This window comes from Rutilus rutilus, assembly GCF_951802725.1.
Source record: "Rutilus rutilus genome assembly, chromosome: 20".
NCBI lineage: Eukaryota > Metazoa > Chordata > Actinopteri > Cypriniformes > Leuciscidae > Rutilus > Rutilus rutilus.
This window is the reverse complement of record NC_140225.1, coordinates 10,064,727-10,075,115: the sequence shown is the minus strand read 5'-3', so window position 1 is coordinate 10,075,115 and position 10,389 is coordinate 10,064,727.

The following is a 10,389-nucleotide window of genomic DNA, read 5'->3' as shown; positions in this document are numbered from 1 at the left end:
TGTGTTATATAATCTGTTATTTGTGACCCTGGATCACAAAACCAGTCACATGTCGCACGGGTATATTTGTGGTAATAGCCAACAATACATTGTATGGGTCAAAATGACAGATTTTTCTTTTATGGCAAAAATCATTAGGATATTAAGTAAATATCATGTTCCATGAAGATATTTAGTAAATTTCCTACCGTAAATATATAAATCATTTCTTTTTGTGAGTGAATGCAGCACAATCGCCAACATAAATGAACAACTTCAAAGGAGATTTTCTCAATGTTTCGATTTTTTTGCATCCTCAGATTCCAGAGTTTCAGTAGTTGTATCTCGGCCAAATATTGTCCGATATATATCCTAACAAACCATACATCATTGGAAAGCTTATTTATTCAGCTTTCAGATGACGTATACATCTCAATTTCATAAAATTGACCCATGTGACTGGTTTTGTGGTCCAGGGTCACATTTAGTTGACGTTTATACCATTATTTTAATGTTGTATGTCATCATGACGGTCTTTCGTTTTTGTGAGCATGACCTTGTGCAGCTGCTACAGAATTGGCCATGTTTTATAGACAGATATTCATGATGAACTCTGATCCATTATGTGGCATTATATATATTATACACTTAATAAAATACACGGTTATAAGTTGTAAAATATAAAGGCACCAAAATGGCATCATGAAACCCGAAACATTGATCCCGTATTTTATACAGTGAATTTGGAACAGTGAAAATGGCTCCATTACCCCCTGCCGTTAGATGCTATAACTACACACTACACAAGCATCTTTCTCCATTAAGACCATTAAGGTTCTGACAATCACTCATTAAAATAACACACACAAGTAAAGAAATAATAATAATAAATAAATAAAAACATGATCCTCTCACACCCCAGTCAAAAGGCCCAGAGGGTCGTATTGGTGATGTGCAGGAAGGTAGCAGCATCATGACAGTAATCTCTCTCCCTCGGGACACACAGACTCTTACTGATAAGTGCCAGGGAGCAGGGGGAACCTATTCCGTTAGCGGTGTCTTCAGCAGAGCGCAAGGCCATCCGGCATCCCCTCAGAGCTCAGCCCGGTAATCCGACACGACACGGCTGACATTACACACTGACGCCAATGATGGAGAGCATCTCAAACTAACTGCAGGAGAGGAGTGTTTTAGGTGCCCTGCCATCCTGTGGGAGATTATTGTGTTTGGATTATTAAACTGAGATCTGAAAGGTTTCAACAACCTAAGCAGACAGCAGTAAAAGACGCTGAGAAAGATAAAACAAACAAACAAATAAATGTATTGTGTTTACTTAATGCATTCTGTTAAAAAAAAAAATCTCCCAAATTTTTCATGCACCCTCTTGTGGCCCCTTGTGTTCCTTGGGACTATTTGTAAAAGAATAGACAACATTTAAGATAGGCCTACTGTTATACCAGTATAACTCACCATCCATATAAACCCTGGAAAAAGGCAGATGATGGCATTTCATTTTTGGATGTCATATTTTTGATGGTCCACTTTAGACATTACTATAAGTAACTTTGCAACTACATGTCAACTACCAGTCATTAGAGTTGGCTATAGACTGTTGGCTTAATATCTGCTAACTCTTTTATTTTTACATTTCCTTAAATGTTTTGGAAAACGGGGGGAATTCAAAATCAAATGTATTATCAACCAAGAACTACTGCAGCTTTAAAAAAAAGAAAATACATGGCAAATTAATACACAATAATCAATAATATCCCGTGATATAGACAATATGCGTGAGATTACTTGCACTTGAGTCAGTTGTAAATGATTGGTCTGTGTAACCTGCATGCATTTATCTCATGACAGCCACGGACAGCATAGGAGAAAGTGATGAAATTGGAAAGGGCATCATTTCTAATGACTGAGGACAGAAGACATGTTGCTTCAGGCTGTAAAGTAGAGGAAAAGGTCAGGTCAGATTGAAGTCTCCTCACCTACTCCTGGTGTTGTCATTACTGAGATGGAGGCAAGACGGATTTTCTAAACCCCCCTTTAACACCATGCAAAAAAAATTCTGGGAATCAGAGAGAAAATACAAATAGACATTTCCAAAATGTCATGTGGCTTAAGGCTGCTTGGGTCAAAAGGCAGAAGAGTTGGGCTAAACCTCTCAGGAACGGGCTTTGACGAGGTGGATAAGGAAAGAAGCAAAGGTGATGAAGACCACACAGCCAAAGGAAGAAGGTCAGCGTGTCTGTCACAGTTTTCAGCACCTGGTGTCTACTTTATGGCAGTTGATGTCACCAGTATGTAAATCCGGTGCAGCTTTGGGGCACATTAATGATTCAGCACAAAGCCCTATGTCAACAAAAACAATTAAGAGTTTCGAATAAAACATTATTTGAAATATTTCAAATATATTCATTCAACTTCTGCAGCTTCAGAAGCCAAATTTAACTTTTTAAAACTATAATTTATAATAATAACAGAATTATGCATGCTTTGTCAAAGCAGAGCTTATGGGGACATATAATGTTCTCATTGAATTAATAGAGGTTTTAGTTTGTTTGTTTTTTTCAGCATTTTTTAGCCTTTTATTTTCAAGTTTGAATCAAGTGTTTAATGCTTGGTCAGAGTCCATATTATACCACACTATTCCATTCCATACAATGAATTATTATAGAATGAATTACTTTAATTATGATTAATATATTGTTTTATTCATTATTTATGATTAGCTTATTTTTTTTATTATTTCTAATGTTTATTTTATTTTATTTTATTACAGATTTTATAAATTAGGTCATTCAAATGACATGATTAATGAAAGCTATTTCATTTTTCATTTTAATCGCAAATCTACTTATACTTTACTTAAAACGTTTGCTCTTTGAGAAAATTATATTAGATGAACTTTTTTTGCAACACCTTAACTTTAATAATTTTGAGGCACGGGTTTCCCAACCGGATCTCATGAGAAAAAAATTATAATTTTGAAGTTGGCGATTTCATTTGAATTGGTATGATGTGGATCGTATGAAAACATACCATTTTATTTAAAAAAAAACAACAACAACATAAACAATTAAGCATGAAACACCCCTAAACCAGATCATACGAAAAGGTATGAATGAAATCGTACAAATTCACAACCAATCTGCTAAAACTAAAAATAGTTTCCATGAAAGTTTGTTGCATTTCCTCAAATATTTGAATTCAGGGTTTACAATGCAAGGCAGTTCATAGTTATAATAGAAACCTCTCGAGGTGTTGCAGGTTGAGATGGGTTGGTGACAATCACAAGTTGACGACTCCATGAAGATACGCTGAAGGGCAGCCTTGCATTTTTGGGAGGCTTCTTCTTCCTCTGCTTAACGTCGCTCTCAGGGTTTTCTTGGCTGTCGACACGCTGTTGAATATGCTTGACTGAGCACTTGCATCCTCCAATGCCTCGCTCATAATTGCTTCTTAGTAATCAACTCCATTACAGCATTATGTTAATGCAGGGTGTGAAATGTGAGGTGCTAGGAGGACAACTGAGGGATGTGATGGAGCTGAATGTTTGTTAAACTGCGTGGGATTCAGGGATTTGCCTCCACATCACATAATATGCTGAGAAATCTACAGTAGGGGAGACAGTGGGGTAAGATGAGCCAGTTGGCAATCTGTGTTGCCCCCTTGATTAAGAAAATTGTGCTTAATGTTAGTCACATGACCGTTTTAAAACTAGCTTGTTATCACCATCACTTGTGCAAGGTGCTAACTTAAAAATTCCTTGAAAAGATCCAACTCAAAAAGAACGCTTTGGACATCTTCTCACATGAACTGGTATGAACACACCAGGAACACCAGGTTTCTCACAGAAGAACTATGACATCATTAAACTTGAACTATAGCACTAGACTATACTTTTTCGATATTTTATGCTGTTTTGCATCCTATTTTAAGCTTTCTCCTTTTTTTTTTTAAATTCTTTCCAATTGCATAGACATTCACTTTTTCTTCTGGTATGTTCAGTGGAAGAAAATAAGTCATACAGGTTTGGAACAACAGGGTGAGTGGATTTTCATTTTTGGGAGCACTGTCAAATGTAGCCTGTAAAAAATGAATAGCAGCTTTTATTTCTGATGTGAACCTTAAAAATGATGTGATAGTTTTGACGTTGTATCACTGAGATACTAGTTTCTATTAATATTTTGAATTCATTTTCATTTTTATATTTTTCATTTTAATTTTGGTTAAAGTTTTTGTAATTATGTTGTTTTAGAAACACTTTATTTTACAGTCCTGTTCCCGATGTTGGAAATACTGGGAAATATACTAACCCTGAACCTAGACCTAAAGCTAACCTTGACCCCTATACATTACCCAGTACATTTATTTGGTAAGTACACTGTAAGTACATGCATACTGTAAAATAAAGTGCAACAGTTTTTTTTGTCATTTTAATTATTATTATTATTTAATTTTTTAAAAATGTTTATAGTTTTATTTCAGTGTTTTTTATATTTATTTATTTATTTATTTTATTTAGTTATCTCGACTAAATAGCACTTAGCAAACTAAATGAAAATGAGAAATGTTGTCTTGGCAACTAGCTGAAATAAAATAAGTTTAAGATTTTTCGATTTTTATTTTATAAACGTGCTTAACGTTTATTTATATTAGAAAAAAAATGTGTTTAGTTTTAGTTAACTATAAGGACCCTGGTGTAACCCATTACTGTCAAGTTAATTGTGATTTTTAAATAACATTTATAATAATAAACAAATAAAAAGTAGATAAATAACATTTTAGCTTATTTTACTAAATATTTTCTTGTGTACACTCACTGCAAAAAAAAGTGACAGTTAGGCCTACTTAGAATAGCCACACATAAGAAGAGCTGTCTGTCACAAATAAAACAAACCACGGTACAAACAGTAAAAAAGAACATGAAATGTCAACACTATATGAAACACAACAAGCCTCTTTTATTATCTTACAATTTGCTTTTCCAAGCCATGTGCATCTCATTAAGGGTGACAGCCTGGATATGGTTTGCACACTTCACTGCATCCCTAGAATGGAGATAAAATGCTGGGTGTGTGTGTTTGTGTGTGTGTGTGTGTGTGTGTGTGTGTGTGTGTGTGTGTGTGTGTGTGTGTGTGTGTGTGTGTGTGTGTGTGTGTGTGTGTGTGTGTGTGTGTGTGTGTGTGTTTGTGTGTGTGTGTGTGTGTGTGTGTGTGTGTGTGTGTGTGTGTGCTGCCGAGGCCTCTACAGTGCCCGAACACAGTCCTGTCACTGACCACAGAGGCATGTATAATTCTCAGGTGATTATTCCTCGGCCGAGGCATCATTACAGTAGTGTATCACATCATTCCTGTCTGGCTCAGGCACAGCTCTCCTATACCAAAGTCACAGGATCCCGGCCTGTCATGAGATCAGCCAGGCAGTCTCATGTGAGAGTGTGCAAATATATGATTTCTCCTTTACTGTCACGCTTGAACAGGTCAGTGGAGGGATGGAGCTGGACGCCGCTCACTGAAACTGAGATGGAAACGGACAGGACTGGAGTCATGAGGAGCGGGGACGGAAGTGATGATGCATGAAAGGCCCTGGATGACAATAACAACATAATGATAAGTAATGATACATGGATGATGGAAAATGCCACAATGCAGTCTTATCAGCCAGATTACTATCACTGTTTTGTATACAGACATCCACTTGCATACAGTGCATGCAAAATAAGGGATGATTCAATTTTGTGAGTAATTTCCAGTCTTGCAAAGGGAGGAGGCATATATATACTGTATATAGTAACTGTGTCAACAGTCACATGAAACATGAATTACTAAAAAAACTCAAACATTGACACCACCAATACATTTAAATGTTTTCTTATAAAAAATGAATGTTGTATGACTCATTGCATTCTTTTTATCGAAACCGGGATGAATAAAAGCTGTGGTTGAGATTTTAGGTCAGCACTTACAATGTGAGAAAACATCAGCTTGGAACTGTGAGGATGTGCACACATGTTCTGCTGCCTCTCTCAGCCCCTCGAGATTTCCATGTGTTTGCGGTGTCGTTTCCTGCCAAGGTTCTACTTTCTATCCTCATGTGTGACATTCAAGTTCACAAGGATCTCAGAGAAACAGCACTCTTCACACCAGAGAGCCCTGCAACTGCCATCACATTCACACTCTCTGATCCACACAGAAATGGACAAATCCTCAGGGACGGCCTGTTTTCTCTCTTTCCTCAACACTTCAGCTCTCTCTCTTCTGTGTAGCTCAGTCTCTGAGGCTTTGATTTGCAAAAAGTTGACACTTTTTTTTATTTTTTTATAGCTAGTTTCCACAGTATGAGAAATATTCCAGAGGTACTTGAATTTATTTAGTCATACTGAATTATGGGTAAATATCATCTGTGTTGTTTTGGATGAAACATCACACCCTAAAATGGGAAAAAATGACTTTCAAGGAACTATATCCACTATATTAGACACCATGCCTCATAGGGTTAAAGGAATAGTTCGCTTAAAAATGAATATTTTGTCATCATTTTTGCAATTTCAAACCTGTATGAATTTTTGTCATTTCAAACCTGTATTAATTTTTTTCTCCTGCTGAACACAAAAGAAGATGTTTTGAAGAATGTCAGTAACCAAACAGTTGATGGACCCCATTGACTTCCATAGAATTAATTTTCCTATGGAAGTAAATGGTGCATCAACGACATTCTTCAAAACATCTTCTTTTGTGTTCAGCAGGAGAAAGAAATTCATACAGGGTTGAAACAACTTGAGGGTGAGTAAATGATGACAGAATTTTCATTTTTAAGTGAACTATTCCTTTAAAAGTCAAATTTTTAAGGCAGAAACCCCCCAAAAGGTTGAAAATTCAGTAATAAAATGTTTAAGAATGCGGTTTGGATAATGTATTTATAAATTTTTTTACATAAAAATATTAACAAATTTTCATGAAAGAGCTGTTGGGGTAATAATATTAAGTAATAATAAGTCAATAATAATAAGTCATGGTTAATGACTGTGAGTGTGAAGAGACCTATCTGTACATTGCTTCTTACAACATGCTTTCCTTCATATTGAGGAATAAGAAATGACATAAGCCTCTGGACATAACCTACAGGTGACAACATACTGGTGCCTTGCCATGTTGGTCAACCTGACAGACATTATTAAGTCATAAACAATCCAAAATTCTTTATACCATTGTCTAAAGTTTTCCAGATGACTGCCAAAAAATGTACAATTGCATTTTGCTGCAAAAAAAAAAGATTTTGAATAAGAAAATGAGGGCACTGTTTTCAATTATGGGTAGGAGGAAGAAAGATCAGCAAAAATCTTTTGTAAAAGAGGGAAAATAATCAGTTAATAATTGATAGTTTTGATAAATAATAAATCACTAACACAGATGCATTCATGCTGCAGAAAAACAGAACAGACCCTTCTTGAGTTCATTCAGCAAACAGAAAGGGGAAAGGAGCGGGCCTTGCCTCTCAGCTCACCTCATCTCTTCTCGTCTATAATTCAGTGACCTTGAGATATTTCTTCCCCTGAGCTCACCACTTTTAGCTCTCATGCCAACGAAAAGCAAGGGCTCCCATCGGAATAAGAAGTAAACTGACGGTACAAGTCTCTGGGAGTGGCACATGCTCGCTGACATTGCAGGTGAGGGTCGACGATTAATTATTTAACAGCTCAGTGACACAAACAAACTTTGAGATACATGTTAAGCAATATGTGATATTGTTTAGAAGTTCATTAAACAAAAAGTTAAGATTTAGTAACTTTTTAGAAGCAGAACTGCCAGTTATTTTATGTGTATTTGTTTCAAAATGAACATAGGTCCAACTTCCAAACACAGCCAAAAGCAGGACAGACTGTTGCACAGTTTCATTCCTTAATGAATCAGTGTTTTAGAAAGAATCGTTTCAATGAGCCACTCATAATTCACTTCTTTTGTTCCTGAATCTATCAGTGTTTTTGAACAAATTAGCTGAGTGAATGATTCAGTGACTCACTTGTAAGTCCTCCTCAGCATTAATACTAGGATGAGACGGTCTAGTAAGTGTGCATGGCTCCGTCATAAATGTTTCCACCCCTGCAGTCACGGAGTGAAAATAATATTAAAATTATTATTAGAAAAATACCTGCCTTTCTGTTTATGGAGGTCAGATAATGACAACCATCTGCTGTTTTCCAGTGGTTTATGTTACGCTCATAAGTGACTTATTTTGAATCTGCGTTTTTGAATGAACCAGTTGAGTGAATGATTCAATGACTCACTCATAAGTCACTAGTGCTGTGTCCCAATTCGCCTGCTGACACTACACCCTAAAATTTTGTGCTCTTTTTGTGAAGAAAATGTACATACTTTTGAGTGTAGCAGAAGAGTAGACAAGCTTTGGGACATACTATCACGTCACAAAACTGTGTCTTTAATGGACGTTTTCTGTCGCATGGTTATGTGCATCCTGTCACGGTAAACTGACCTGTCAATCATCTTGTCACAGTAAACATCCTCCACCTTTAATTTAATTTAATTTCCTTTCACATTGGAGAGAAAAGAAGCAGCACGTTGATCTGCCGGTCGTGGGTCGTGCTGAGAACTCTCCTCATATTTTTTCTCCTCAATAAGTTCACATTGTTGTTGCAGATGAAATATAACACGGATAACATTAAATAAATATTCTTATCAGGTTAAATGTTGATTATTAGTCACTCAAACCCCCTTTTCTAAACCTCTGTACTTAACCGTTGCTTGTGCACATCTGCCATGTTCATACATTTTTAACACTTTTTATTTGTGTTTGTAGCTCCTCCTTGAATCCTTGAATCCTCGTCCAAAGCGCAATCGTTTGTGGGCAGTTTTAGCCGTCAGAGTGTCTACGGATCCACACTTCAAATATCCATGACTTTTAGAATACTCATTTTTCCTGAATGAATCGGTTGAGTGAATGATTCAATGACTCACTCATAAGTCACTTGTTTTGTTCCTGAATGAATATTTTTGTATAACAAATCGGTTGACTCATTGACTCACCTTTATTTTTCACGTAAGGGGGGAGGGGATTGTGTCAATAGCTGTACAAAAACTGTTCATTGTGCTGTTTGATACTGCAAACTGTTGTAATCATAAACACTGTTTTTTAGCGCAAACTATTTTACCATTTACTGCGTTTTGCTATTCTTCCAGTTATTTACTATAGCGGAAAATGAATCAAAAGTGCCCACACATTCACAGAAAAAAGCTTACTTCCGCGTTGTAACATAAGGTTAATACTGTATTGATTGATTGATTTATAAAGACAGTAATTTTTCGCCAGCTATTGGTGTATCAACATAAAATCCCTACCACTAATGCGCCAACTGACTGTCTGGAATGTAAAATCACAGACAAGTGCATGGAGAAATGCGTCCCAGCACTTTGGACTATCAGCTCTAACAAGCTCATATACTATATTATAAACACAATTCAATTTTGAAATATAAGGTAAAGTGGAAATGTGTGCATTACTGCTGCTTAAAGCATAATGAAAAGTATTATTAGAGATCCTCAGATGTGGATGCCTAAAGTTCAGTTCAGTCTTGCTTTAATAGTTACGTTCCTTTTGCCTGTCTACATCCAAAGCATTTGGATTATCTATTTAATTATTAACCAAGCTCCACTCTTTAGATTTTGACACACGTTAGCATTATTCTTGCTGCTCACCATGCCATGCCAAAGCAACTCAGCATCGTCCCTACCCGAACATCACCCCACTGTGGGTGGGCTCTGCAGACAGGGGTTGACAGAGTGAGATCCAGGCAGGGATGGACTCTCAAACGGGTGAAACAACATGCCTGGCAGGCAATGCCTGTTCACTGTCACCTGTCAGCTGTGTAGTGTGTACTGCTGTGCGGGTGGCTTGCAGTGTGTGTCAGCCATGGAAATGAGTTTGGCATGGCACACGTCTGACAAATTGGGGCCCCCTGGCCCCTGATGCCCGGTACGAGACTGAGTGGCCCAGTGGGCATTAGTCCGTGCTTGACAACACCCCACCTAGCTGACCTTTTCCAAAACTGACCTCAAGCTGCCACCAATCAGCTTCCCGCTTCAGTATGCCTGCAAACAATGTGTCAAGCTAAAAGCACACGACAAGATTAATCCAACACATACATAACTGAAATGTAAGTTTTACTCATGAGGACAGTATAATCAGGAATGGGTACAATCATAAAACAAGATCAGGAAATTGCAACAAATTTTTTTTTTAAAGTGCAATTGTGTGTGACACTAAGTTTCACACAGGCAAAGCACAGTTTTTATTCTGTGCTTTTTTTTTTGCTTAATAATAATCTTGTATGTAATGTTTACTTCGACGTGTTGCCAGGGTTGTTATTGTAAACTTAAACAAAAACTA